This window comes from Anarhichas minor, unplaced genomic scaffold (genome assembly GCF_050575085.1).
Source record: "Anarhichas minor isolate MPS153535 unplaced genomic scaffold, ASM5057508v1 ptg000025l, whole genome shotgun sequence".
NCBI classification, from domain to species: Eukaryota; Metazoa; Chordata; class Actinopteri; order Perciformes; family Anarhichadidae; genus Anarhichas; species Anarhichas minor.
The window spans coordinates 1,208,973-1,232,313 of NW_027466471.1; the positions used below are offsets into that span (position 1 = coordinate 1,208,973).

General features: G+C 43.0%; 37 non-coding genes across 37 annotated transcripts; all 37 read right to left on the minus strand.

Moving 5' to 3' along the window:
- Positions 1-299: 299 nt before the first annotated feature.
- trnal-cag (transfer RNA leucine (anticodon CAG)) lies at positions 300-382 on the minus strand. The gene has a single exon. It is a non-coding gene; the product is annotated as a tRNA-Leu (tRNA).
- Positions 383-929: 547 nt separating this feature from the next.
- Positions 930-1,001, minus strand: trnaq-cug (transfer RNA glutamine (anticodon CUG)). Its single transcript has one exon. It is a non-coding gene; the product is annotated as a tRNA-Gln (tRNA).
- Positions 1,002-1,897: 896 nt separating this feature from the next.
- On the minus strand, positions 1,898-1,969 carry trnaq-cug (transfer RNA glutamine (anticodon CUG)). The gene has a single exon. It is a non-coding gene; the product is annotated as a tRNA-Gln (tRNA).
- A 1,065-nt stretch (positions 1,970-3,034) lies between these two features.
- trnaq-cug (transfer RNA glutamine (anticodon CUG)) lies at positions 3,035-3,106 on the minus strand. The gene has a single exon. It is a non-coding gene; the product is annotated as a tRNA-Gln (tRNA).
- An 896-nt stretch (positions 3,107-4,002) lies between these two features.
- trnaq-cug (transfer RNA glutamine (anticodon CUG)) lies at positions 4,003-4,074 on the minus strand. Its single transcript has one exon. It is a non-coding gene; the product is annotated as a tRNA-Gln (tRNA).
- Positions 4,075-4,340: 266 nt separating this feature from the next.
- trnal-aag (transfer RNA leucine (anticodon AAG)) lies at positions 4,341-4,423 on the minus strand. The gene has a single exon. It is a non-coding gene; the product is annotated as a tRNA-Leu (tRNA).
- A 548-nt stretch (positions 4,424-4,971) lies between these two features.
- On the minus strand, positions 4,972-5,043 carry trnaq-cug (transfer RNA glutamine (anticodon CUG)). Its single transcript has one exon. It is a non-coding gene; the product is annotated as a tRNA-Gln (tRNA).
- A 434-nt stretch (positions 5,044-5,477) lies between these two features.
- Positions 5,478-5,560, minus strand: trnal-aag (transfer RNA leucine (anticodon AAG)). The gene has a single exon. It is a non-coding gene; the product is annotated as a tRNA-Leu (tRNA).
- Positions 5,561-6,108: 548 nt separating this feature from the next.
- Positions 6,109-6,180, minus strand: trnaq-cug (transfer RNA glutamine (anticodon CUG)). Its single transcript has one exon. It is a non-coding gene; the product is annotated as a tRNA-Gln (tRNA).
- Positions 6,181-6,614: 434 nt separating this feature from the next.
- Positions 6,615-6,697, minus strand: trnal-aag (transfer RNA leucine (anticodon AAG)). The gene has a single exon. It is a non-coding gene; the product is annotated as a tRNA-Leu (tRNA).
- A 548-nt stretch (positions 6,698-7,245) lies between these two features.
- Positions 7,246-7,317, minus strand: trnaq-cug (transfer RNA glutamine (anticodon CUG)). Its single transcript has one exon. It is a non-coding gene; the product is annotated as a tRNA-Gln (tRNA).
- Positions 7,318-7,751: 434 nt separating this feature from the next.
- On the minus strand, positions 7,752-7,834 carry trnal-aag (transfer RNA leucine (anticodon AAG)). The gene has a single exon. It is a non-coding gene; the product is annotated as a tRNA-Leu (tRNA).
- A 548-nt stretch (positions 7,835-8,382) lies between these two features.
- On the minus strand, positions 8,383-8,454 carry trnaq-cug (transfer RNA glutamine (anticodon CUG)). Its single transcript has one exon. It is a non-coding gene; the product is annotated as a tRNA-Gln (tRNA).
- Positions 8,455-8,888: 434 nt separating this feature from the next.
- On the minus strand, positions 8,889-8,971 carry trnal-aag (transfer RNA leucine (anticodon AAG)). Its single transcript has one exon. It is a non-coding gene; the product is annotated as a tRNA-Leu (tRNA).
- Positions 8,972-9,519: 548 nt separating this feature from the next.
- On the minus strand, positions 9,520-9,591 carry trnaq-cug (transfer RNA glutamine (anticodon CUG)). Its single transcript has one exon. It is a non-coding gene; the product is annotated as a tRNA-Gln (tRNA).
- Positions 9,592-10,656: 1,065 nt separating this feature from the next.
- On the minus strand, positions 10,657-10,728 carry trnaq-cug (transfer RNA glutamine (anticodon CUG)). Its single transcript has one exon. It is a non-coding gene; the product is annotated as a tRNA-Gln (tRNA).
- A 434-nt stretch (positions 10,729-11,162) lies between these two features.
- trnal-aag (transfer RNA leucine (anticodon AAG)) lies at positions 11,163-11,245 on the minus strand. Its single transcript has one exon. It is a non-coding gene; the product is annotated as a tRNA-Leu (tRNA).
- A 548-nt stretch (positions 11,246-11,793) lies between these two features.
- On the minus strand, positions 11,794-11,865 carry trnaq-cug (transfer RNA glutamine (anticodon CUG)). The gene has a single exon. It is a non-coding gene; the product is annotated as a tRNA-Gln (tRNA).
- A 434-nt stretch (positions 11,866-12,299) lies between these two features.
- trnal-aag (transfer RNA leucine (anticodon AAG)) lies at positions 12,300-12,382 on the minus strand. The gene has a single exon. It is a non-coding gene; the product is annotated as a tRNA-Leu (tRNA).
- A 548-nt stretch (positions 12,383-12,930) lies between these two features.
- On the minus strand, positions 12,931-13,002 carry trnaq-cug (transfer RNA glutamine (anticodon CUG)). The gene has a single exon. It is a non-coding gene; the product is annotated as a tRNA-Gln (tRNA).
- Positions 13,003-13,436: 434 nt separating this feature from the next.
- trnal-aag (transfer RNA leucine (anticodon AAG)) lies at positions 13,437-13,519 on the minus strand. Its single transcript has one exon. It is a non-coding gene; the product is annotated as a tRNA-Leu (tRNA).
- A 548-nt stretch (positions 13,520-14,067) lies between these two features.
- Positions 14,068-14,139, minus strand: trnaq-cug (transfer RNA glutamine (anticodon CUG)). Its single transcript has one exon. It is a non-coding gene; the product is annotated as a tRNA-Gln (tRNA).
- Positions 14,140-14,573: 434 nt separating this feature from the next.
- Positions 14,574-14,656, minus strand: trnal-aag (transfer RNA leucine (anticodon AAG)). Its single transcript has one exon. It is a non-coding gene; the product is annotated as a tRNA-Leu (tRNA).
- Positions 14,657-15,204: 548 nt separating this feature from the next.
- Positions 15,205-15,276, minus strand: trnaq-cug (transfer RNA glutamine (anticodon CUG)). The gene has a single exon. It is a non-coding gene; the product is annotated as a tRNA-Gln (tRNA).
- A 434-nt stretch (positions 15,277-15,710) lies between these two features.
- trnal-aag (transfer RNA leucine (anticodon AAG)) lies at positions 15,711-15,793 on the minus strand. The gene has a single exon. It is a non-coding gene; the product is annotated as a tRNA-Leu (tRNA).
- Positions 15,794-16,341: 548 nt separating this feature from the next.
- Positions 16,342-16,413, minus strand: trnaq-cug (transfer RNA glutamine (anticodon CUG)). The gene has a single exon. It is a non-coding gene; the product is annotated as a tRNA-Gln (tRNA).
- Positions 16,414-16,847: 434 nt separating this feature from the next.
- trnal-aag (transfer RNA leucine (anticodon AAG)) lies at positions 16,848-16,930 on the minus strand. Its single transcript has one exon. It is a non-coding gene; the product is annotated as a tRNA-Leu (tRNA).
- A 548-nt stretch (positions 16,931-17,478) lies between these two features.
- trnaq-cug (transfer RNA glutamine (anticodon CUG)) lies at positions 17,479-17,550 on the minus strand. Its single transcript has one exon. It is a non-coding gene; the product is annotated as a tRNA-Gln (tRNA).
- A 434-nt stretch (positions 17,551-17,984) lies between these two features.
- trnal-aag (transfer RNA leucine (anticodon AAG)) lies at positions 17,985-18,067 on the minus strand. The gene has a single exon. It is a non-coding gene; the product is annotated as a tRNA-Leu (tRNA).
- A 548-nt stretch (positions 18,068-18,615) lies between these two features.
- Positions 18,616-18,687, minus strand: trnaq-cug (transfer RNA glutamine (anticodon CUG)). Its single transcript has one exon. It is a non-coding gene; the product is annotated as a tRNA-Gln (tRNA).
- Positions 18,688-19,121: 434 nt separating this feature from the next.
- On the minus strand, positions 19,122-19,204 carry trnal-aag (transfer RNA leucine (anticodon AAG)). Its single transcript has one exon. It is a non-coding gene; the product is annotated as a tRNA-Leu (tRNA).
- A 548-nt stretch (positions 19,205-19,752) lies between these two features.
- trnaq-cug (transfer RNA glutamine (anticodon CUG)) lies at positions 19,753-19,824 on the minus strand. The gene has a single exon. It is a non-coding gene; the product is annotated as a tRNA-Gln (tRNA).
- A 434-nt stretch (positions 19,825-20,258) lies between these two features.
- On the minus strand, positions 20,259-20,341 carry trnal-aag (transfer RNA leucine (anticodon AAG)). The gene has a single exon. It is a non-coding gene; the product is annotated as a tRNA-Leu (tRNA).
- Positions 20,342-20,889: 548 nt separating this feature from the next.
- trnaq-cug (transfer RNA glutamine (anticodon CUG)) lies at positions 20,890-20,961 on the minus strand. The gene has a single exon. It is a non-coding gene; the product is annotated as a tRNA-Gln (tRNA).
- Positions 20,962-21,395: 434 nt separating this feature from the next.
- Positions 21,396-21,478, minus strand: trnal-aag (transfer RNA leucine (anticodon AAG)). The gene has a single exon. It is a non-coding gene; the product is annotated as a tRNA-Leu (tRNA).
- A 548-nt stretch (positions 21,479-22,026) lies between these two features.
- trnaq-cug (transfer RNA glutamine (anticodon CUG)) lies at positions 22,027-22,098 on the minus strand. The gene has a single exon. It is a non-coding gene; the product is annotated as a tRNA-Gln (tRNA).
- Positions 22,099-22,532: 434 nt separating this feature from the next.
- trnal-aag (transfer RNA leucine (anticodon AAG)) lies at positions 22,533-22,615 on the minus strand. Its single transcript has one exon. It is a non-coding gene; the product is annotated as a tRNA-Leu (tRNA).
- Positions 22,616-23,341: the final 726 nt, after the last annotated feature.

The following is a 23,341-nucleotide window of genomic DNA, read 5'->3' on the forward strand; positions in this document are numbered from 1 at the left end:
AACCGTTTCAGGCTAACTTCAGAATTTTAGTAAGATCAGCAGAGGATTTGGGAAATGACAAGTAAAGAAATTGTTTTGAGAGACTTCCTACAACCAATGAATCCAGCAAAATATAGGCCAACTGTTTACAAACACATGGTTAGATTACATTGGTTGATAATGTAGAGGTTTACAAATGCTGCTGTTGCAGTTGTCGTGCAGTATTTTGTCAAATGCCTGCTCCTTGACATACAAAGCATTGCTAAGCTTTCTTTCACAATATCATGTTACAGTCAACGCAACCAGTGAAAAACAATTGCTGTCAGAAGTGGGATTCGAACCCACGCCTCCAGTGGAGACTGCGACCTGAACGCAGCGCCTTGGACCGCTCGGCCATCCTGACTGAAAAAAACCTAAATTTGCTTTGTTTTGCCATCTAATGAGCCTTTAAGTGCATTAATATGTTCCGCAAACACGACGTCTTGAATCAGTATTCATTGCCGTTGACCCCACTAACACAGCCCCTTGTGTTTTTTTAACACACAAATGGTTGGACACAGCCCCCATCTGACGTCGGAAAGCTGTGGGTCGATGGGGTTTCCAAAGCTGGTCGACCATCCAACAACCACCTCTGATGGAGTATACGGGTCCCTTGATGACGAACACTTTAGACTCTAACGGCAAGAACCTGAGTTGAAATCTCAGTCAAACTTCTTTTTTTATGGTGATTACAAGACACAATACAAAGTGTGCATCCATGATTTAAGTGGAAACCATTTTGCTCCCTGTCAATAGTACTTCATTCTTAGATCACTCCGGTGAAGGTCAAGACACTCCTCTCCGGTCTCACTTGTACCTGAAGCAAGATGGCCACACCAGTCCAACTTTTGCTGAGATGTGGAAAGGTTGCATTTTTTGACCTTTTTTGACCTTTACTCTAGCTTAAAATCAGGTTCCACTGAGATTTGAACTCAGATCACTGGATTCAGAGTCCAGAGTGCTAACCATTACACCATGGAACCTCTATGACCTATAAAAATACACAGTTTCTACAAACCTTTTGTAGAAACCAATTCCTACAAACAATGAATCCAGCAAAATATAGGCCAACTGTTTACAAACACATGGTTAGATTACATTGGTTGATAATGTAGAGGCTTGCAAATGCTGCTGCTGCAGTGGTCGTGCAGTAGTTTGTCAAATGCCTGCTCCTTGACATACAAAGCATTGCTAAGCTTTCTTTCACAATATCATGTTACAGTCAACGCAACCAGTGAAAAACAATTGGTGTCAGAAGTGGGATTCGAACCCACGCCTCCAGTGGAGACTGCAACCTGAACGCAGCGCCTTGGACCGCTCGGCCATCCTGACTGAAAAAAACCTAAATTTGCTTTGTTTTGCCATCTAATGAGCCTTTAAGTGCATTAATATGTTCCGCAAACACGACGTCTTGAATCAGTATTCATTGCCGTTGACCCCACTAACACAGCCCCTTGTGTTTTTTTAACACACAAATGGTTGGACACAGCCCCCATCTGACGTCGGAAAGCTGTGGGTCGATGGGGTTTCCAAAGCTGGTCGACCATCCAACAACCACCTCTGATGGAGTATACGGGTCCCTTGATGACGAACACTTTAGACTCTAACGGCAAGAACCTGAGTTGAAATCTCAGTCAAACTTCTTTTTTTATGGTGATTACAAGACACAATACAAAGTGTGCATCCATGATTTAAGTGGAAACCATTTTGCTCCCTGTCAATAGTACTTCATTCTTAGATCACTCCGGTGAAGGTCAAGACACTCCTCTCCGGTCTCACTTGTACCTGAAGCAAGATGGCCACACCAGTCCAACTTTTGCTGAGATGTGGAAAGGTTGCATTTTTTGACCTTTTTTGACCTTTACTCTAGCTTAAAATCAGGTTCCACTGAGATTTGAACTCAGATCACTGGATTCAGAGTCCAGAGTGCTAACCATTACACCATGGAACCTCTACACCCTCAAAAAATACACAGTTTTGGTAGACAGTTTCTTATTTGGCATCCGCTAGTACGTTATCTGTGCAGGGAATAGGACATCGAAGGCATACAACGTTACCAATGACAAAGAAGCTAACAAGACACAGAAACCGTTTCAGGCTAACTTCAGAATTTTAGTAAGATCAGCAGAGGATTTGGGAAATGACAAGTAAAGAAATTGTTTTGAGAGACTTCCTACAAACAATGAATCCAGCAAAATATAGGCCAACTGTTTACAAACACATGGTTAGATTACATTGGTTGATAATGTAGAGGCTTGCAAATGCTGCTGCTGCAGTGGTCGTGCAGTAGTTTGTCAAATGCCTGCTCCTTGACATACAAAGCATTGCTAAGCTTTCTTTCACAATATCATGTTACAGTCAACGCAACCAGTGAAAAACAATTGCTGTCAGAAGTGGGATTCGAACCCACGCCTCCAGTGGAGACTGCGACCTTAACGCAGCGCCTTGGACCGCTTGGCCATCCTGACTGAAAAAAACCCTGAATTTGCTTTGTTTTGCCATCTAATGAGCCTTTAAGTGCATTAATATGTTCCGCAAACACGACGTCTTGAATCAGTATTCATTGCCGTTGACCCCACTAACACAGCCCCTTGTGTTTTTTTAACACACAAATGGTTGGACACAGCCCCCATCTGACGTCGGAAAGCTGTGGGTCGATGGGGTTTCCAAAGCTGGTCGACCATCCAACAACCACCTCTGATGGAGTATACGGGTCCCTTGATGACGAACACTTTAGACTCTAACGGCAAGAACCTGAGTTGAAATCTCAGTCAAACTTCTTTTTTTATGGTGATTACAAGACACAATACAAAGTGTGCATCCATGATTTAAGTGGAAACCATTTTGCTCCCTGTCAATAGTACTTCATTCTTAGATCACTCCGGTGAAGGTCAAGACACTCCTCTCCGGTCTCACTTGTACCTGAAGCAAGATGGCCTCACCAGTCCAACTTTTGCTGAGATGTGGAAAGGTTGCATTTTTTTACCTTTTTTGACCTTTACTCTAGCTTAAAATCAGGTTCCACTGAGATTTGAACTCAGATCGCTGGATTCAGAGTCCAGAGTGCTAACCATTACACCATGGAACCTCTATGACCTATAAAAATACACAGTTTCTACAAACCTTTTGTAGAAACCAATTCCTACAAACAATGAATCCAGCAAAATATAGGCCAACTGTTTACAAACACATGGTTAGATTACATTGGTTGATAATGTAGAGGCTTGCAAATGCTGCTGCTGCAGTGGTCGTGCAGTAGTTTGTCAAATGCCTGCTCCTTGACATACAAAGCATTGCTAAGCTTTCTTTCACAATATCATGTTACAGTCAACGCAACCAGTGAAAAACAATTGGTGTCAGAAGTGGGATTCGAACCCACGCCTCCAGTGGAGACTGCAACCTGAACGCAGCGCCTTGGACCGCTCGGCCATCCTGACTGAAAAAAACCTAAATTTGCTTTGTTTTGCCATCTAATGAGCCTTTAAGTGCATTAATATGTTCCGCAAACACGACGTCTTGAATCAGTATTCATTGCCGTTGACCCCACTAACACAGCCCCTTGTGTTTTTTTAACACACAAATGGTTGGACACAGCCCCCATCTGACGTCGGAAAGCTGTGGGTCGATGGGGTTTCCAAAGCTGGTCGACCATCCAACAACCACCTCTGATGGAGTATACGGGTCCCTTGATGACGAACACTTTAGACTCTAACGGCAAGAACCTGAGTTGAAATCTCAGTCAAACTTCTTTTTTTATGGTGATTACAAGACACAATACAAAGTGTGCATCCATGATTTAAGTGGAAACCGTTTTGCTCCCTGTCAATAGTACTTCATTCTTAGATCACTCCGGTGAAGGTCAAGACACTCCTCTCCGGTCTCACTTGTACCTGAAGCAAGATGGCCTCACCAGTCCAACTTTTGCTGAGATGTGGAAAGGTTGCATTTTTTGACCTTTTTTGACCTTTACTCTAGCTTAAAATCAGGTTCCACTGAGATTTGAACTCAGATTGCTGGATTCAGAGTCCAGAGTGCTAACCATTACACCATGGAACCTCTATGACCTATAAAAATACACAGTTTCTACAAACCTTTTGTAGAAACCAATTCCTACAAACAATGAATCCAGCAAAATATAGGCCAACTGTTTACAAACACATGGTTAGATTACATTGGTTGATAATGTAGAGGCTTGCAAATGCTGCTGCTGCAGTGGTCGTGCAGTAGTTTGTCAAATGCCTGCTCCTTGACATACAAAGCATTGCTAAGCTTTCTTTCACAATATCATGTTACAGTCAACGCAACCAGTGAAAAACAATTGCTGTCAGAAGTGGGATTCGAACCCACGCCTCCAGTGGAGACTGCGACCTTAACGCAGCGCCTTGGACCGCTCGGCCATCCTGACTGAAAAAAACCCTGAATTTGCTTTGTTTTGCCATCTAATGAGCCTTTAAGTGCATTAATATGTTCCGCAAACACGACGTCTTGAATCAGTATTCATTGCCGTTGACCCCACTAACACAGCCCCTTGTGTTTTTTTAACACACAAATGGTTGGACACAGCCCCCATCTGACGTCGGAAAGCTGTGGGTCGATGGGGTTTCCAAAGCTGGTCGACCATCCAACAACCACCTCTGATGGAGTATACGGGTCCCTTGATGACGAACACTTTAGACTCTAACGGCAAGAACCTGAGTTGAAATCTCAGTCAAACTTCTTTTTTTATGGTGATTACAAGACACAATACAAAGTGTGCATCCATGATTTAAGTGGAAACCATTTTGCTCCCTGTCAATAGTACTTCATTCTTAGATCACTCCGGTGAAGGTCAAGACACTCCTCTCCGGTCTCACTTGTACCTGAAGCAAGATGGCCACACCAGTCCAACTTTTGCTGAGATGTGGAAAGGTTGCATTTTTTGACCTTCTTTGACCTTTACTCTAGCTTAAAAACAGGTTCCACTGAGATTTGAACTCAGATCACTGGATTCAGAGTCCAGAGTGCTAACCATTACACCATGGAACCTCTACACCATCAAAAAATACACAGTTTTGGTAGACCGTTTCTTATTTGGCATCCGTTAGTATGTTATCTGTGCAGGGAATAGGACATAGAAGGCATACAACGTTACCAATGACAAAGAAGCTAACAAGACACAGAAACCGTTTCAGGCTAACTTCAGGATTTTAGTAAGATCAGCACAGGATTTGGGAAATGACAAGTAAAGAAATTGTTTTGAGAGACTTCCTACAATCAATGAATCCAGCAAAATATAGGCCAACTGTTTACAAACACATGGTTAGATTACATTGGTTGATAATGTAGAGGCTTGCAAATGCTGCTGCTGCAGTGGTCGTGCAGTAGTTTGTCAAATGCCTGCTCCTTGACATACAAAGCATTGCTAAGCTTTCTTTCACAATATCATGTTACAGTCAACGCAACCAGTGAAAAACAACTGCTGTCAGAAGTGGGATTCGAACCCACGCCTCCAGTGGAGACTGCGACCTTAACGCAGCGCCTTGGACCGCTCGGCCATCCTGACTGAAAAAAACCCTGAATTTGCTTTGTTTTGCCATCTAATGAGCCTTTAAGTGCATTAATATGTTCCGCAAACACGACGTCTTGAATCAGTATTCATTGCCGTTGACCCCACTAACACAGCCCCTTGTGTTTTTTTAACACACAAATGGTTGGACACAGCCCCCATCTGACGTCGGAAAGCTGTGGGTCGATGGGGTTTCCAAAGCTGGTCGACCATCCAACAACCACCTCTGATGGAGTATACGGGTCCCTTGATGACGAACACTTTAGACTCTAACGGCAAGAACCTGAGTTGAAATCTCAGTCAAACTTCTTTTTTTATGGTGATTACAAGACACAATACAAAGTGTGCATCCATGATTTAAGTGGAAACCATTTTGCTCCCTGTCAATAGTACTTCATTCTTAGATCACTCCGGTGAAGGTCAAGACACTCCTCTCCGGTCTCACTTGTACCTGAAGCAAGATGGCCACACCAGTCCAACTTTTGCTGAGATGTGGAAAGGTTGCATTTTTTGACCTTCTTTGACCTTTACTCTAGCTTAAAAACAGGTTCCACTGAGATTTGAACTCAGATCACTGGATTCAGAGTCCAGAGTGCTAACCATTACACCATGGAACCTCTACACCATCAAAAAATACACAGTTTTGGTAGACCGTTTCTTATTTGGCATCCGTTAGTATGTTATCTGTGCAGGGAATAGGACATAGAAGGCATACAACGTTACCAATGACAAAGAAGCTAACAAGACACAGAAACCGTTTCAGGCTAACTTCAGGATTTTAGTAAGATCAGCACAGGATTTGGGAAATGACAAGTAAAGAAATTGTTTTGAGAGACTTCCTACAATCAATGAATCCAGCAAAATATAGGCCAACTGTTTACAAACACATGGTTAGATTACATTGGTTGATAATGTAGAGGCTTGCAAATGCTGCTGCTGCAGTGGTCGTGCAGTAGTTTGTCAAATGCCTGCTCCTTGACATACAAAGCATTGCTAAGCTTTCTTTCACAATATCATGTTACAGTCAACGCAACCAGTGAAAAACAACTGCTGTCAGAAGTGGGATTCGAACCCACGCCTCCAGTGGAGACTGCGACCTTAACGCAGCGCCTTGGACCGCTCGGCCATCCTGACTGAAAAAAACCCTGAATTTGCTTTGTTTTGCCATCTAATGAGCCTTTAAGTGCATTAATATGTTCCGCAAACACGACGTCTTGAATCAGTATTCATTGCCGTTGACCCCACTAACACAGCCCCTTGTGTTTTTTTAACACACAAATGGTTGGACACAGCCCCCATCTGACGTCGGAAAGCTGTGGGTCGATGGGGTTTCCAAAGCTGGTCGACCATCCAACAACCACCTCTGATGGAGTATACGGGTCCCTTGATGACGAACACTTTAGACTCTAACGGCAAGAACCTGAGTTGAAATCTCAGTCAAACTTCTTTTTTTATGGTGATTACAAGACACAATACAAAGTGTGCATCCATGATTTAAGTGGAAACCATTTTGCTCCCTGTCAATAGTACTTCATTCTTAGATCACTCCGGTGAAGGTCAAGACACTCCTCTCCGGTCTCACTTGTACCTGAAGCAAGATGGCCACACCAGTCCAACTTTTGCTGAGATGTGGAAAGGTTGCATTTTTTGACCTTCTTTGACCTTTACTCTAGCTTAAAAACAGGTTCCACTGAGATTTGAACTCAGATCACTGGATTCAGAGTCCAGAGTGCTAACCATTACACCATGGAACCTCTACACCATCAAAAAATACACAGTTTTGGTAGACCGTTTCTTATTTGGCATCCGTTAGTATGTTATCTGTGCAGGGAATAGGACATAGAAGGCATACAACGTTACCAATGACAAAGAAGCTAACAAGACACAGAAACCGTTTCAGGCTAACTTCAGAATTTTAGTAAGATCAGCACAGGATTTGGGAAATGACAAGTAAAGAAATTGTTTTGAGAGACTTCCTACAATCAATGAATCCAGCAAAATATAGGCCAACTGTTTACAAACACATGGTTAGATTACATTGGTTGATAATGTAGAGGCTTGCAAATGCTGCTGCTGCAGTGGTCGTGCAGTAGTTTGTCAAATGCCTGCTCCTTGACATACAAAGCATTGCTAAGCTTTCTTTCACAATATCATGTTACAGTCAACGCAACCAGTGAAAAACAATTGCTGTCAGAAGTGGGATTCGAACCCACGCCTCCAGTGGAGACTGCGACCTTAACGCAGCGCCTTGGACCGCTCGGCCATCCTGACTGAAAAAAACCCTGAATTTGCTTTGTTTTGCCATCTAATGAGCCTTTAAGTGCATTAATATGTTCCGCAAACACGACGTCTTGAATCAGTATTCATTGCCGTTGACCCCACTAACACAGCCCCTTGTGTTTTTTTAACACACAAATGGTTGGACACAGCCCCCATCTGACGTCGGAAAGCTGTGGGTCGATGGGGTTTCCAAAGCTGGTCGACCATCCAACAACCACCTCTGATGGAGTATACGGGTCCCTTGATGACGAACACTTTAGACTCTAACGGCAAGAACCTGAGTTGAAATCTCAGTCAAACTTCTTTTTTTATGGTGATTACAAGACACAATACAAAGTGTGCATCCATGATTTAAGTGGAAACCATTTTGCTCCCTGTCAATAGTACTTCATTCTTAGATCACTCCGGTGAAGGTCAAGACACTCCTCTCCGGTCTCACTTGTACCTGAAGCAAGATGGCCACACCAGTCCAACTTTTGCTGAGATGTGGAAAGGTTGCATTTTTTGACCTTCTTTGACCTTTACTCTAGCTTAAAAACAGGTTCCACTGAGATTTGAACTCAGATCACTGGATTCAGAGTCCAGAGTGCTAACCATTACACCATGGAACCTCTACACCATCAAAAAATACACAGTTTTGGTAGACCGTTTCTTATTTGGCATCCGTTAGTATGTTATCTGTGCAGGGAATAGGACATAGAAGGCATACAACGTTACCAATGACAAAGAAGCTAACAAGACACAGAAACCGTTTCAGGCTAACTTCAGGATTTTAGTAAGATCAGCACAGGATTTGGGAAATGACAAGTAAAGAAATTGTTTTGAGAGACTTCCTACAATCAATGAATCCAGCAAAATATAGGCCAACTGTTTACAAACACATGGTTAGATTACATTGGTTGATAATGTAGAGGCTTGCAAATGCTGCTGCTGCAGTGGTCGTGCAGTAGTTTGTCAAATGCCTGCTCCTTGACATACAAAGCATTGCTAAGCTTTCTTTCACAATATCATGTTACAGTCAACGCAACCAGTGAAAAACAATTGCTGTCAGAAGTGGGATTCGAACCCACGCCTCCAGTGGAGACTGCGACCTTAACGCAGCGCCTTGGACCGCTCGGCCATCCTGACTGAAAAAAACCCTGAATTTGCTTTGTTTTGCCATCTAATGAGCCTTTAAGTGCATTAATATGTTCCGCAAACACGACGTCTTGAATCATTATTCATTGCCGTTGACCCCACTAACACAGCCCCTTGTGTTTTTTTAACACACAAATGGTTGGACACAGCCCCCATCTGACGTCGGAAAGCTGTGGGTCGATGGGGTTTCCAAAGCTGGTCGACCATCCAACAACCACCTCTGATGGAGTATACGGGTCCCTTGATGACGAACACTTTAGACTCTAACGGCAAGAACCTGAGTTGAAATCTCAGTCAAACTTCTTTTTTTATGGTGATTACAAGACACAATACAAAGTGTGCATCCATGATTTAAGTGGAAACCATTTTGCTCCCTGTCAATAGTACTTCATTCTTAGATCACTCCGGTGAAGGTCAAGACACTCCTCTCCGGTCTCACTTGTACCTGAAGCAAGATGGCCACACCAGTCCAACTTTTGCTGAGATGTGGAAAGGTTGCATTTTTTGACCTTCTTTGACCTTTACTCTAGCTTAAAAACAGGTTCCACTGAGATTTGAACTCAGATCACTGGATTCAGAGTCCAGAGTGCTAACCATTACACCATGGAACCTCTACACCATCAAAAAATACACAGTTTTGGTAGACCGTTTCTTATTTGGCATCCGTTAGTATGTTATCTGTGCAGGGAATAGGACATAGAAGGCATACAACGTTACCAATGACAAAGAAGCTAACAAGACACAGAAACCGTTTCAGGCTGACTTAAGGATTTTAGTAAGCTCAGCAGAGGATTTGGGAAGTGACAAGTAAAGAAATTGTTTTGAGAGACTTCATACAAACAATGAATCCAGCAAAATATAGGCCAACTGTTTACAAACACATGGTTAGATTACATTGGTTGATAATGTAGAGGCTTGCAAATGCTGCTGCTGCAGTGGTCGTGCAGTAGTTTGTCAAATGCCTGCTCCTTGACATACAAAGCATTGCTAAGCTTTCTTTCACAATATCATGTTACAGTCAACGCAACCAGTGAAAAACAATTGCTGTCAGAAGTGGGATTCGAACGCACGCCTCCAGTGGAGACTGCGACCTTAACGCAGCGCCTTGGACCGCTCGGCCATCCTGACTGAAAAAAACCCTGAATTTGCTTTGTTTTGCCATCTAATGAGCCTTTAAGTGCATTAATATGTTCCGCAAACAGTACGTCTTGAATCAGTATTCATTGCCGTTGACCCCACTAACACAGCCCCTTGTGTTTTTTTAACACACAAATGGTTGGACACAGCCCCCATCTGACGTCGGAAAGCTGTGGGTCGATGGGGTTTCCAAAGCTGGTCGACCATCCAACAACCACCTCTGATGGAGTATACGGGTCCCTTGATGACGAACACTTTAGACTCTAACGGCAAGAACCTGAGTTGAAATCTCAGTCAAACTTCTTTTTTTATGGTGATTACAAGACACAATACAAAGTGTGCATCCATGATTTAAGTGGAAACCATTTTGCTCCCTGTCAATAGTACTTCATTCTTAGATCACTCCGGTGAAGGTCAAGACACTCCTCTCCGGTCTCACTTGTACCTGAAGCAAGATGGCCACACCAGTCCAACTTTTGCTGAGATGTGGAAAGGTTGCATTTTTTGACCTTCTTTGACCTTTACTCTAGCTTAAAAACAGGTTCCACTGAGATTTGAACTCAGATCACTGGATTCAGAGTCCAGAGTGCTAACCATTACACCATGGAACCTCTACACCATCAAAAAATACACAGTTTTGGTAGACCGTTTCTTATTTGGCATTCGTTAGTATGTTATCTGTGCAGGGAATAGGACATAGAAGGCATACAACGTTACCAATGACAAAGAAGCTAACAAGACACAGAAACCGTTTCAGGCTAACTTCAGAATTTTAGTAAGATCAGCAGAGGATTTGGGAAATGACAAGTAAAGAAATTGTTTTGAGAGACTTCCTACAATCAATGAATCCAGCAAAATATAGGCCAACTGTTTACAAACACATGGTTAGATTACATTGGTTGATAATGTAGAGGCTTACAAATGCTGCTGCTGCAGTGGTCGTGCAGTAGTTTGTCAAATGCCTGCTCCTTGACATACAAAGCATTGCTAAGCTTTCTTTCACAATATCATGTTACAGTCAACGCAACCAGTGAAAAACAATTGCTGTCAGAAGTGGGATTCGAACCCACGCCTCCAGTGGAGACTGCGACCTTAACGCAGCGCCTTGGACCGCTCGGCCATCCTGACTGAAAAATACCCTGAATTTGCTTTGTTTTGCCATCTAATGAGCCTTTAAGTGCATTAATATGTTCCGCAAACACGACGTCTTGAATCAGTATTCATTGCCGTTGACCCCACTAACACAGCCCCTTGTGTTTTTTTAACACACAAATGGTTGGACACAGCCCCCATCTGACGTCGGAAAGCTGTGGGTCGATGGGGTTTCCAAAGCTGGTCGACCATCCAACAACCACCTCTGATGGAGTATACGGGTCCCTTGATGACGAACACTTTAGACTCTAACGGCAAGAACCTGAGTTGAAATCTCAGTCAAACTTCTTTTTTTATGGTGATTACAAGACACAATACAAAGTGTGCATCCATGATTTAAGTGGAAACCATTTTGCTCCCTGTCAATAGTACTTCATTCTTAGATCACTCCGGTGAAGGTCAAGACACTCCTCTCCGGTCTCACTTGTACCTGAAGCAAGATGGCCACACCAGTCCAACTTTTGCTGAGATGTGGAAAGGTTGCATTTTTTGACCTTCTTTGACCTTTACTCTAGCTTAAAAACAGGTTCCACTGAGATTTGAACTCAGATCACTGGATTCAGAGTCCAGAGTGCTAACCATTACACCATGGAACCTCTACACCATCAAAAAATACACAGTTTTGGTAGACCGTTTCTTATTTGGCATTCGTTAGTATGTTATCTGTGCAGGGAATAGGACATAGAAGGCATACAACGTTACCAATGACAAAGAAGCTAACAAGACACAGAAACCGTTTCAGGCTAACTTCAGAATTTTAGTAAGATCAGCAGAGGATTTGGGAAATGACAAGTAAAGAAATTGTTTTGAGAGACTTCCTACAATCAATGAATCCAGCAAAATATAGGCCAACTGTTTACAAACACATGGTTAGATTACATTGGTTGATAATGTAGAGGCTTACAAATGCTGCTGCTGCAGTGGTCGTGCAGTAGTTTGTCAAATGCCTGCTCCTTGACATACAAAGCATTGCTAAGCTTTCTTTCACAATATCATGTTACAGTCAACGCAACCAGTGAAAAACAATTGCTGTCAGAAGTGGGATTCGAACCCACGCCTCCAGTGGAGACTGCGACCTTAACGCAGCGCCTTGGACCGCTCGGCCATCCTGACTGAAAAATACCCTGAATTTGCTTTGTTTTGCCATCTAATGAGCCTTTAAGTGCATTAATATGTTCCGCAAACACGACGTCTTGAATCAGTATTCATTGCCGTTGACCCCACTAACACAGCCCCTTGTGTTTTTTTAACACACAAATGGTTGGACACAGCCCCCATCTGACGTCGGAAAGCTGTGGGTCGATGGGGTTTCCAAAGCTGGTCGACCATCCAACAACCACCTCTGATGGAGTATACGGGTCCCTTGATGACGAACACTTTAGACTCTAACGGCAAGAACCTGAGTTGAAATCTCAGTCAAACTTCTTTTTTTATGGTGATTACAAGACACAATACAAAGTGTGCATCCATGATTTAAGTGGAAACCATTTTGCTCCCTGTCAATAGTACTTCATTCTTAGATCACTCCGGTGAAGGTCAAGACACTCCTCTCCGGTCTCACTTGTACCTGAAGCAAGATGGCCACACCAGTCCAACTTTTGCTGAGATGTGGAAAGGTTGCATTTTTTGACCTTCTTTGACCTTTACTCTAGCTTAAAAACAGGTTCCACTGAGATTTGAACTCAGATCACTGGATTCAGAGTCCAGAGTGCTAACCATTACACCATGGAACCTCTACACCATCAAAAAATACACAGTTTTGGTAGACCGTTTCTTATTTGGCATCCGTTAGTATGTTATCTGTGCAGGGAATAGGACATAGAAGGCATACAACGTTACCAATGACAAAGAAGCTAACAAGACACAGAAACCGTTTCAGGCTGACTTAAGGATTTTAGTAAGCTCAGCAGAGGATTTGGGAAGTGACAAGTAAAGAAATTGTTTTGAGAGACTTCATACAAACAATGAATCCAGCAAAATATAGGCCAACTGTTTACAAACACATGGTTAGATTACATTGGTTGATAATGTAGAGGCTTGCAAATGCTGCTGCTGCAGTGGTCGTGCAGTAGTTTGTCAAATGCCTGCTCCTTGACATACAAAGCATTGCTAAGCTTTCTTTCACAATATCATGTTACAGTCAACGCAACCAGTGAAAAACAATTGCTGTCAGAAGTGGGATTCGAACCCACGCCTCCAGTGGAGACTGCGACCTTAACGCAGCGCCTTGGACCGCTCGGCCATCCTGACTGAAAAAAACCCTGAATTTGCTTTGTTTTGCCATCTAATGAGCCTTTAAGTGCATTAATATGTTCCGCAAACACGACGTCTTGAATCAGTATTCATTGCCGTTGACCCCACTAACACAGCCCCTTGTGTTTTTTTAACACACAAATGGTTGGACACAGCCCCCATCTGACGTCGGAAAGCTGTGGGTCGATGGGGTTTCCAAAGCTGGTCGACCATCCAACAACCACCTCTGATGGAGTATACGGGTCCCTTGATGACGAACACTTTAGACTCTAACGGCAAGAACCTGAGTTGAAATCTCAGTCAAACTTCTTTTTTTATGGTGATTACAAGACACAATACAAAGTGTGCATCCATGATTTAAGTGGAAACCATTTTGCTCCCTGTCAATAGTACTTCATTCTTAGATCACTCCGGTGAAGGTCAAGACACTCCTCTCCGGTCTCACTTGTACCTGAAGCAAGATGGCCACACCAGTCCAACTTTTGCTGAGATGTGGAAAGGTTGCATTTTTTGACCTTCTTTGACCTTTACTCTAGCTTAAAAACAGGTTCCACTGAGATTTGAACTCAGATCACTGGATTCAGAGTCCAGAGTGCTAACCATTACACCATGGAACCTCTACACCATCAAAAAATACACAGTTTTGGTAGACCGTTTCTTATTTGGCATTCGTTAGTATGTTATCTGTGCAGGGAATAGGACATAGAAGGCATACAACGTTACCAATGACAAAGAAGCTAACAAGACACAGAAACCGTTTCAGGCTGACTTAAGGATTTTAGTAAGCTCAGCAGAGGATTTGGGAAGTGACAAGTAAAGAAATTGTTTTGAGAGACTTCATACAAACAATGAATCCAGCAAAATATAGGCCAACTGTTTACAAACACATGGTTAGATTACATTGGTTGATAATGTAGAGGCTTGCAAATGCTGCTGCTGCAGTGGTCGTGCAGTAGTTTGTCAAATGCCTGCTCCTTGACATACAAAGCATTGCTAAGCTTTCTTTCACAATATCATGTTACAGTCAACGCAACCAGTGAAAAACAATTGCTGTCAGAAGTGGGATTCGAACCCACGCCTCCAGTGGAGACTGCGACCTTAACGCAGCGCCTTGGACCGCTCGGCCATCCTGACTGAAAAAAACCCTGAATTTGCTTTGTTTTGCCATCTAATGAGCCTTTAAGTGCATTAATATGTTCCGCAAACACGACGTCTTGAATCAGTATTCATTGCCGTTGACCCCACTAACACAGCCCCTTGTGTTTTTTTAACACACAAATGGTTGGACACAGCCCCCATCTGACGTCGGAAAGCTGTGGGTCGATGGGGTTTCCAAAGCTGGTCGACCATCCAACAACCACCTCTGATGGAGTATACGGGTCCCTTGATGACGAACACTTTAGACTCTAACGGCAAGAACCTGAGTTGAAATCTCAGTCAAACTTCTTTTTTTATGGTGATTACAAGACACAATACAAAGTGTGCATCCATGATTTAAGTGGAAACCATTTTGCTCCCTGTCAATAGTACTTCATTCTTAGATCACTCCGGTGAAGGTCAAGACACTCCTCTCCGGTCTCACTTGTACCTGAAGCAAGATGGCCACACCAGTCCAACTTTTGCTGAGATGTGGAAAGGTTGCATTTTTTGACCTTCTTTGACCTTTACTCTAGCTTAAAAACAGGTTCCACTGAGATTTGAACTCAGATCACTGGATTCAGAGTCCAGAGTGCTAACCATTACACCATGGAACCTCTACACCATCAAAAAATACACAGTTTTGGTAGACCGTTTCTTATTTGGCATCCGTTAGTATGTTATCTGTGCAGGGAATAGGACATAGAAGGCATACAACGTTACCAATGACAAAGAAGCTAACAAGACACAGAAACCGTTTCAGGCTAACTTCAGGATTTTAGTAAGATCAGCACAGGATTTGGGAAATGACAAGTAAAGAAATTGTTTTGAGAGACTTCCTACAATCAATGAATCCAGCAAAATATAGGCCAACTGTTTACAAACACATGGTTAGATTACATTGGTTGATAATGTAGAGGCTTGCAAATGCTGCTGCTGCAGTGGTCGTGCAGTAGTTTGTCAAATGCCTGCTCCTTGACATACAAAGCATTGCTAAGCTTTCTTTCACAATATCATGTTACAGTCAACGCAACCAGTGAAAAACAATTGCTGTCAGAAGTGGGATTCGAACCCACGCCTCCAGTGGAGACTGCGACCTTAACGCAGCGCCTTGGACCGCTCGGCCATCCTGACTGAAAAAAACCCTGAATTTGCTTTGTTTTGCCATCTAATGAGCCTTTAAGTGCATTAATATGTTCCGCAAACACGACGTCTTGAATCAGTATTCATTGCCGTTGACCCCACTAACACAGCCCCTTGTGTTTTTTTAACACACAAATGGTTGGACACAGCCCCCATCTGACGTCGGAAAGCTGTGGGTCGATGGGGTTTCCAAAGCTGGTCGACCATCCAACAACCACCTCTGATGGAGTATACGGGTCCCTTGATGACGAACACTTTAGACTCTAACGGCAAGAACCTGAGTTGAAATCTCAGTCAAACTTCTTTTTTTATGGTGATTACAAGACACAATACAAAGTGTGCATCCATGATTTAAGTGGAAACCATTTTGCTCCCTGTCAATAGTACTTCATTCTTAGATCACTCCGGTGAAGGTCAAGACACTCCTCTCCGGTCTCACTTGTACCTGAAGCAAGATGGCCACACCAGTCCAACTTTTGCTGAGATGTGGAAAGGTTGCATTTTTTGACCTTCTTTGACCTTTACTCTAGCTTAAAAACAGGTTCCACTGAGATTTGAACTCAGATCACTGGATTCAGAGTCCAGAGTGCTAACCATTACACCATGGAACCTCTACACCATCAAAAAATACACAGTTTTGGTAGACCGTTTCTTATTTGGCATCCGTTAGTATGTTATCTGTGCAGGGAATAGGACATAGAAGGCATACAACGTTACCAATGACAAAGAAGCTAACAAGACACAGAAACCGTTTCAGGCTGACTTAAGGATTTTAGTAAGCTCAGCAGAGGATTTGGGAAGTGACAAGTAAAGAAATTGTTTTGAGAGACTTCATACAAACAATGAATCCAGCAAAATATAGGCCAACTGTTTACAAACACATGGTTAGATTACATTGGTTGATAATGTAGAGGCTTGCAAATGCTGCTGCTGCAGTGGTCGTGCAGTAGTTTGTCAAATGCCTGCTCCTTGACATACAAAGCATTGCTAAGCTTTCTTTCACAATATCATGTTACAGTCAACGCAACCAGTGAAAAACAATTGCTGTCAGAAGTGGGATTCGAACCCACGCCTCCAGTGGAGACTGCGACCTTAACGCAGCGCCTTGGACCGCTCGGCCATCCTGACTGAAAAAAAACCTGAATTTGCTTTGTTTTGCCATCTAATGAGCCTTTAAGTGCATTAATATGTTCCGCAAACACGACGTCTTGAATCAGTATTCATTGCCGTTGACCCCACTAACACAGCCCCTTGTGTTTTTTTAACACACAAATGGTTGGACACAGCCCCCATCTGACGTCGGAAAGCTGTGGGTCGATGGGGTTTCCAAAGCTGGTCGACCATCCAACAACCACCTCTGATGGAGTATACGGGTCCCTTGATGACGAACACTTTAGACTCTAACGGCAAGAACCTGAGTTGAAATCTCAGTCAAACTTCTTTTTTTATGGTGATTACAAGACACAATACAAAGTGTGCATCCATGATTTAAGTGGAAACCATTTTGCTCCCTGTCAATAGTACTTCATTCTTAGATCACTCCGGTGAAGGTCAAGACACTCCTCTCCGGTCTCACTTGTACCTGAAGCAAGATGGCCACACCAGTCCAACTTTTGCTGAGATGTGGAAAGGTTGCATTTTTTGACCTTCTTTGACCTTTACTCTAGCTTAAAAACAGGTTCCACTGAGATTTGAACTCAGATCACTGGATTCAGAGTCCAGAGTGCTAACCATTACACCATGGAACCTCTACACCATCAAAAAATACACAGTTTTGGTAGACCGTTTCTTATTTGGCATCCGTTAGTATGTTATCTGTGCAGGGAATAGGACATAGAAGGCATACAACGTTACCAATGACAAAGAAGCTAACAAGACACAGAAACCGTTTCAGGCTAACTTCAGGATTTTAGTAAGATCAGCACAGGATTTGGGAAATGACAAGTAAAGAAATTGTTTTGAGAGACTTCCTACAATCAATGAATCCAGCAAAATATAGGCCAACTGTTTACAAACACATGGTTAGATTACATTGGTTGATAATGTAGAGGCTTGCAAATGCTGCTGCTGCAGTGGTCGTGCAGTAGTTTGTCAAATGCCTGCTCCTTGACATACAAAGCATTGCTAAGCTTTCTTTCACAATATCATGTTACAGTCAACGCAACCAGTGAAAAACAATTGCTGTCAGAAGTGGGATTCGAACCCACGCCTCCAGTGGAGACTGCGACCTTAACGCAGCGCCTTGGACCGCTCGGCCATCCTGACTGAAAAAAACCCTGAATTTGCTTTGTTTTGCCATCTAATGAGCCTTTAAGTGCATTAATATGTTCCGCAAACACGACGTCTTGAATCAGTATTCATTGCCGTTGACCCCACTAACACAGCCCCTTGTGTTTTTTTAACACACAAATGGTTGGACACAGCCCCCATCTGACGTCGGAAAGCTGTGGGTCGATGGGGTTTCCAAAGCTGGTCGACCATCCAACAACCACCTCTGATGGAGTATACGGGTCCCTTGATGACGAACACTTTAGACTCTAACGGCAAGAACCTGAGTTGAAATCTCAGTCAAACTTCTTTTTTTATGGTGATTACAAGACACAATACAAAGTGTGCATCCATGATTTAAGTGGAAACCATTTTGCTCCCTGTCAATAGTACTTCATTCTTAGATCACTCCGGTGAAGGTCAAGACACTCCTCTCCGGTCTCACTTGTACCTGAAGCAAGATGGCCACACCAGTCCAACTTTTGCTGAGATGTGGAAAGGTTGCATTTTTTGACCTTCTTTGACCTTTACTCTAGCTTAAAAACAGGTTCCACTGAGATTTGAACTCAGATCACTGGATTCAGAGTCCAGAGTGCTAACCATTACACCATGGAACCTCTACACCATCAAAAAATACACAGTTTTGGTAGACCGTTTCTTATTTGGCATCCGTTAGTATGTTATCTGTGCAGGGAATAGGACATAGAAGGCATACAACGTTACCAATGACAAAGAAGCTAACAAGACACAGAAACCGTTTCAGGCTGACTTAAGGATTTTAGTAAGCTCAGCAGAGGATTTGGGAAGTGACAAGTAAAGAAATTGTTTTGAGAGACTTCATACAAACAATGAATCCAGCAAAATATAGGCCAACTGTTTACAAACACATGGTTAGATTACATTGGTTGATAATGTAGAGGCTTGCAAATGCTGCTGCTGCAGTGGTCGTGCAGTAGTTTGTCAAATGCCTGCTCCTTGACATACAAAGCATTGCTAAGCTTTCTTTCACAATATCATGTTACAGTCAACGCAACCAGTGAAAAACAATTGCTGTCAGAAGTGGGATTCGAACCCACGCCTCCAGTGGAGACTGCGACCTTAACGCAGCGCCTTGGACCGCTCGGCCATCCTGACTGAAAAAAACCCTGAATTTGCTTTGTTTTGCCATCTAATGAGCCTTTAAGTGCATTAATATGTTCCGCAAACACGACGTCTTGAATCAGTATTCATTGCCGTTGACCCCACTAACACAGCCCCTTGTGTTTTTTTAACACACAAATGGTTGGACACAGCCCCCATCTGACGTCGGAAAGCTGTGGGTCGATGGGGTTTCCAAAGCTGGTCGACCATCCAACAACCACCTCTGATGGAGTATACGGGTCCCTTGATGACGAACACTTTAGACTCTAACGGCAAGAACCTGAGTTGAAATCTCAGTCAAACTTCTTTTTTTATGGTGATTACAAGACACAATACAAAGTGTGCATCCATGATTTAAGTGGAAACCATTTTGCTCCCTGTCAATAGTACTTCATTCTTAGATCACTCCGGTGAAGGTCAAGACACTCCTCTCCGGTCTCACTTGTACCTGAAGCAAGATGGCCACACCAGTCCAACTTTTGCTGAGATGTGGAAAGGTTGCATTTTTTGACCTTCTTTGACCTTTACTCTAGCTTAAAAACAGGTTCCACTGAGATTTGAACTCAGATCACTGGATTCAGAGTCCAGAGTGCTAACCATTACACCATGGAACCTCTACACCATCAAAAAATACACAGTTTTGGTAGACCGTTTCTTATTTGGCATCCGTTAGTATGTTATCTGTGCAGGGAATAGGACATAGAAGGCATACAACGTTACCAATGACAAAGAAGCTAACAAGACACAGAAACCGTTTCAGGCTGACTTAAGGATTTTAGTAAGCTCAGCAGAGGATTTGGGAAGTGACAAGTAAAGAAATTGTTTTGAGAGACTTCATACAAACAATGAATCCAGCAAAATATAGGCCAACTGTTTACAAACACATGGTTAGATTACATTGGTTGATAATGTAGAGGCTTACAAATGCTGCTGCTGCAGTGGTCGTGCAGTAGTTTGTCAAATGCCTGCTCCTTGACATACAAAGCATTGCTAAGCTTTCTTTCACAATATCATGTTACAGTCAACGCAACCAGTGAAAAACAATTGCTGTCAGAAGTGGGATTCGAACCCACGCCTCCAGTGGAGACTGCGACCTTAACGCAGCGCCTTGGACCGCTCGGCCATCCTGACTGAAAAATACCCTGAATTTGCTTTGTTTTGCCATCTAATGAGCCTTTAAGTGCATTAATATGTTCCGCAAACACGACGTCTTGAATCAGTATTCATTGCCGTTGACCCCACTAACACAGCCCCTTGTGTTTTTTTAACACACAAATGGTTGGACACAGCCCCCATCTGACGTCGGAAAGCTGTGGGTCGATGGGGTTTCCAAAGCTGGTCGACCATCCAACAACCACCTCTGATGGAGTATACGGGTCCCTTGATGACGAACACTTTAGACTCTAACGGCAAGAACCTGAGTTGAAATCTCAGTCAAACTTCTTTTTTTATGGTGATTACAAGACACAATACAAAGTGTGCATCCATGATTTAAGTGGAAACCATTTTGCTCCCTGTCAATAGTACTTCATTCTTAGATCACTCCGGTGAAGGTCAAGACACTCCTCTCCGGTCTCACTTGTACCTGAAGCAAGATGGCCACACCAGTCCAACTTTTGCTGAGATGTGGAAAGGTTGCATTTTTTGACCTTCTTTGACCTTTACTCTAGCTTAAAAACAGGTTCCACTGAGATTTGAACTCAGATCACTGGATTCAGAGTCCAGAGTGCTAACCATTACACCATGGAACCTCTACACCATCAAAAAATACACAGTTTTGGTAGACCGTTTCTTATTTGGCATCCGTTAGTATGTTATCTGTGCAGGGAATAGGACATAGAAGGCATACAACGTTACCAATGACAAAGAAGCTAACAAGACACAGAAACCGTTTCAGGCTGACTTAAGGATTTTAGTAAGCTCAGCAGAGGATTTGGGAAGTGACAAGTAAAGAAATTGTTTTGAGAGACTTCATACAAACAATGAATCCAGCAAAATATAGGCCAACTGTTTACAAACACATGGTTAGATTACATTGGTTGATAATGTAGAGGCTTACAAATGCTGCTGCTGCAGTGGTCGTGCAGTAGTTTGTCAAATGCCTGCTCCTTGACATACAAAGCATTGCTAAGCTTTCTTTCACAATATCATGTTACAGTCAACGCAACCAGTGAAAAACAATTGCTGTCAGAAGTGGGATTCGAACCCACGCCTCCAGTGGAGACTGCGACCTTAACGCAGCGCCTTGGACCGCTCGGCCATCCTGACTGAAAAATACCCTGAATTTGCTTTGTTTTGCCATCTAATGAGCCTTTAAGTGCATTAATATGTTCCGCAAACACGACGTCTTGAATCAGTATTCATTGCCGTTGACCCCACTAACACAGCCCCTTGTGTTTTTTTAACACACAAATGGTTGGACACAGCCCCCATCTGACGTCGGAAAGCTGTGGGTCGATGGGGTTTCCAAAGCTGGTCGACCATCCAACAACCACCTCTGATGGAGTATACGGGTCCCTTGATGACGAACACTTTAGACTCTAACGGCAAGAACCTGAGTTGAAATCTCAGTCAAACTTCTTTTTTTATGGTGATTACAAGACACAATACAAAGTGTGCATCCATGATTTAAGTGGAAACCATTTTGCTCCCTGTCAATAGTACTTCATTCTTAGATCACTCCGGTGAAGGTCAAGACACTCCTCTCCGGTCTCACTTGTACCTGAAGCAAGATGGCCACACCAGTCCAACTTTTGCTGAGATGTGGAAAGGTTGCATTTTTTGACCTTCTTTGACCTTTACTCTAGCTTAAAAACAGGTTCCACTGAGATTTGAACTCAGATCACTGGATTCAGAGTCCAGAGTGCTAACCATTACACCATGGAACCTCTACACCATCAAAAAATACACAGTTTTGGTAGACCGTTTCTTATTTGGCATCCGTTAGTATGTTATCTGTGCAGGGAATAGGACATAGAAGGCATACAACGTTACCAATGACAAAGAAGCTAACAAGACACAGAAACCGTTTCAGGCTAACTTCAGAATTTTAGTAAGATCAGCACAGGATTTGGGAAATGACAAGTAAAGAAATTGTTTTGAGAGACTTCCTACAATCAATGAATCCAGCAAAATATAGGCCAACTGTTTACAAACACATGGTTAGATTACATTGGTTGATAATGTAGAGGCTTGCAAATGCTGCTGCTGCAGTGGTCGTGCAGTAGTTTGTCAAATGCCTGCTCCTTGACATACAAAGCATTGCTAAGCTTTCTTTCACAATATCATGTTACAGTCAACGCAACCAGTGAAAAACAATTGCTGTCAGAAGTGGGATTCGAACCCACGCCTCCAGTGGAGACTGCGACCTTAACGCAGCGCCTTGGACCGCTCGGCCATCCTGACTGAAAAAAACCCTGAATTTGCTTTGTTTTGCCATCTAATGAGCCTTTAAGTGCATTAATATGTTCCGCAAACACGACGTCTTGAATCAGTATTCATTGCCGTTGACCCCACTAACACAGCCCCTTGTGTTTTTTTAACACACAAATGGTTGGACACAGCCCCCATCTGACGTCGGAAAGCTGTGGGTCGATGGGGTTTCCAAAGCTGGTCGACCATCCAACAACCACCTCTGATGGAGTATACGGGTCCCTTGATGACGAACACTTTAGACTCTAACGGCAAGAACCTGAGTTGAAATCTCAGTCAAACTTCTTTTTTTATGGTGATTACAAGACACAATACAAAGTGTGCATCCATGATTTAAGTGGAAACCATTTTGCTCCCTGTCAATAGTACTTCATTCTTAGATCACTCCGGTGAAGGTCAAGACACTCCTCTCCGGTCTCACTTGTACCTGAAGCAAGATGGCCACACCAGTCCAACTTTTGCTGAGATGTGGAAAGGTTGCATTTTTTGACCTTCTTTGACCTTTACTCTAGCTTAAAAACAGGTTCCACTGAGATTTGAACTCAGATGACTGGATTCAGAGTCCAGAGTGCTAACCATTACACCATGGAACCTCTACACCATCAAAAAATACACAGTTTTGGTAGACCGTTTCTTATTTGGCATCCGTTAGTATGTTATCTGTGCAGGGAATAGGACATAGAAGGCATACAACGTTAC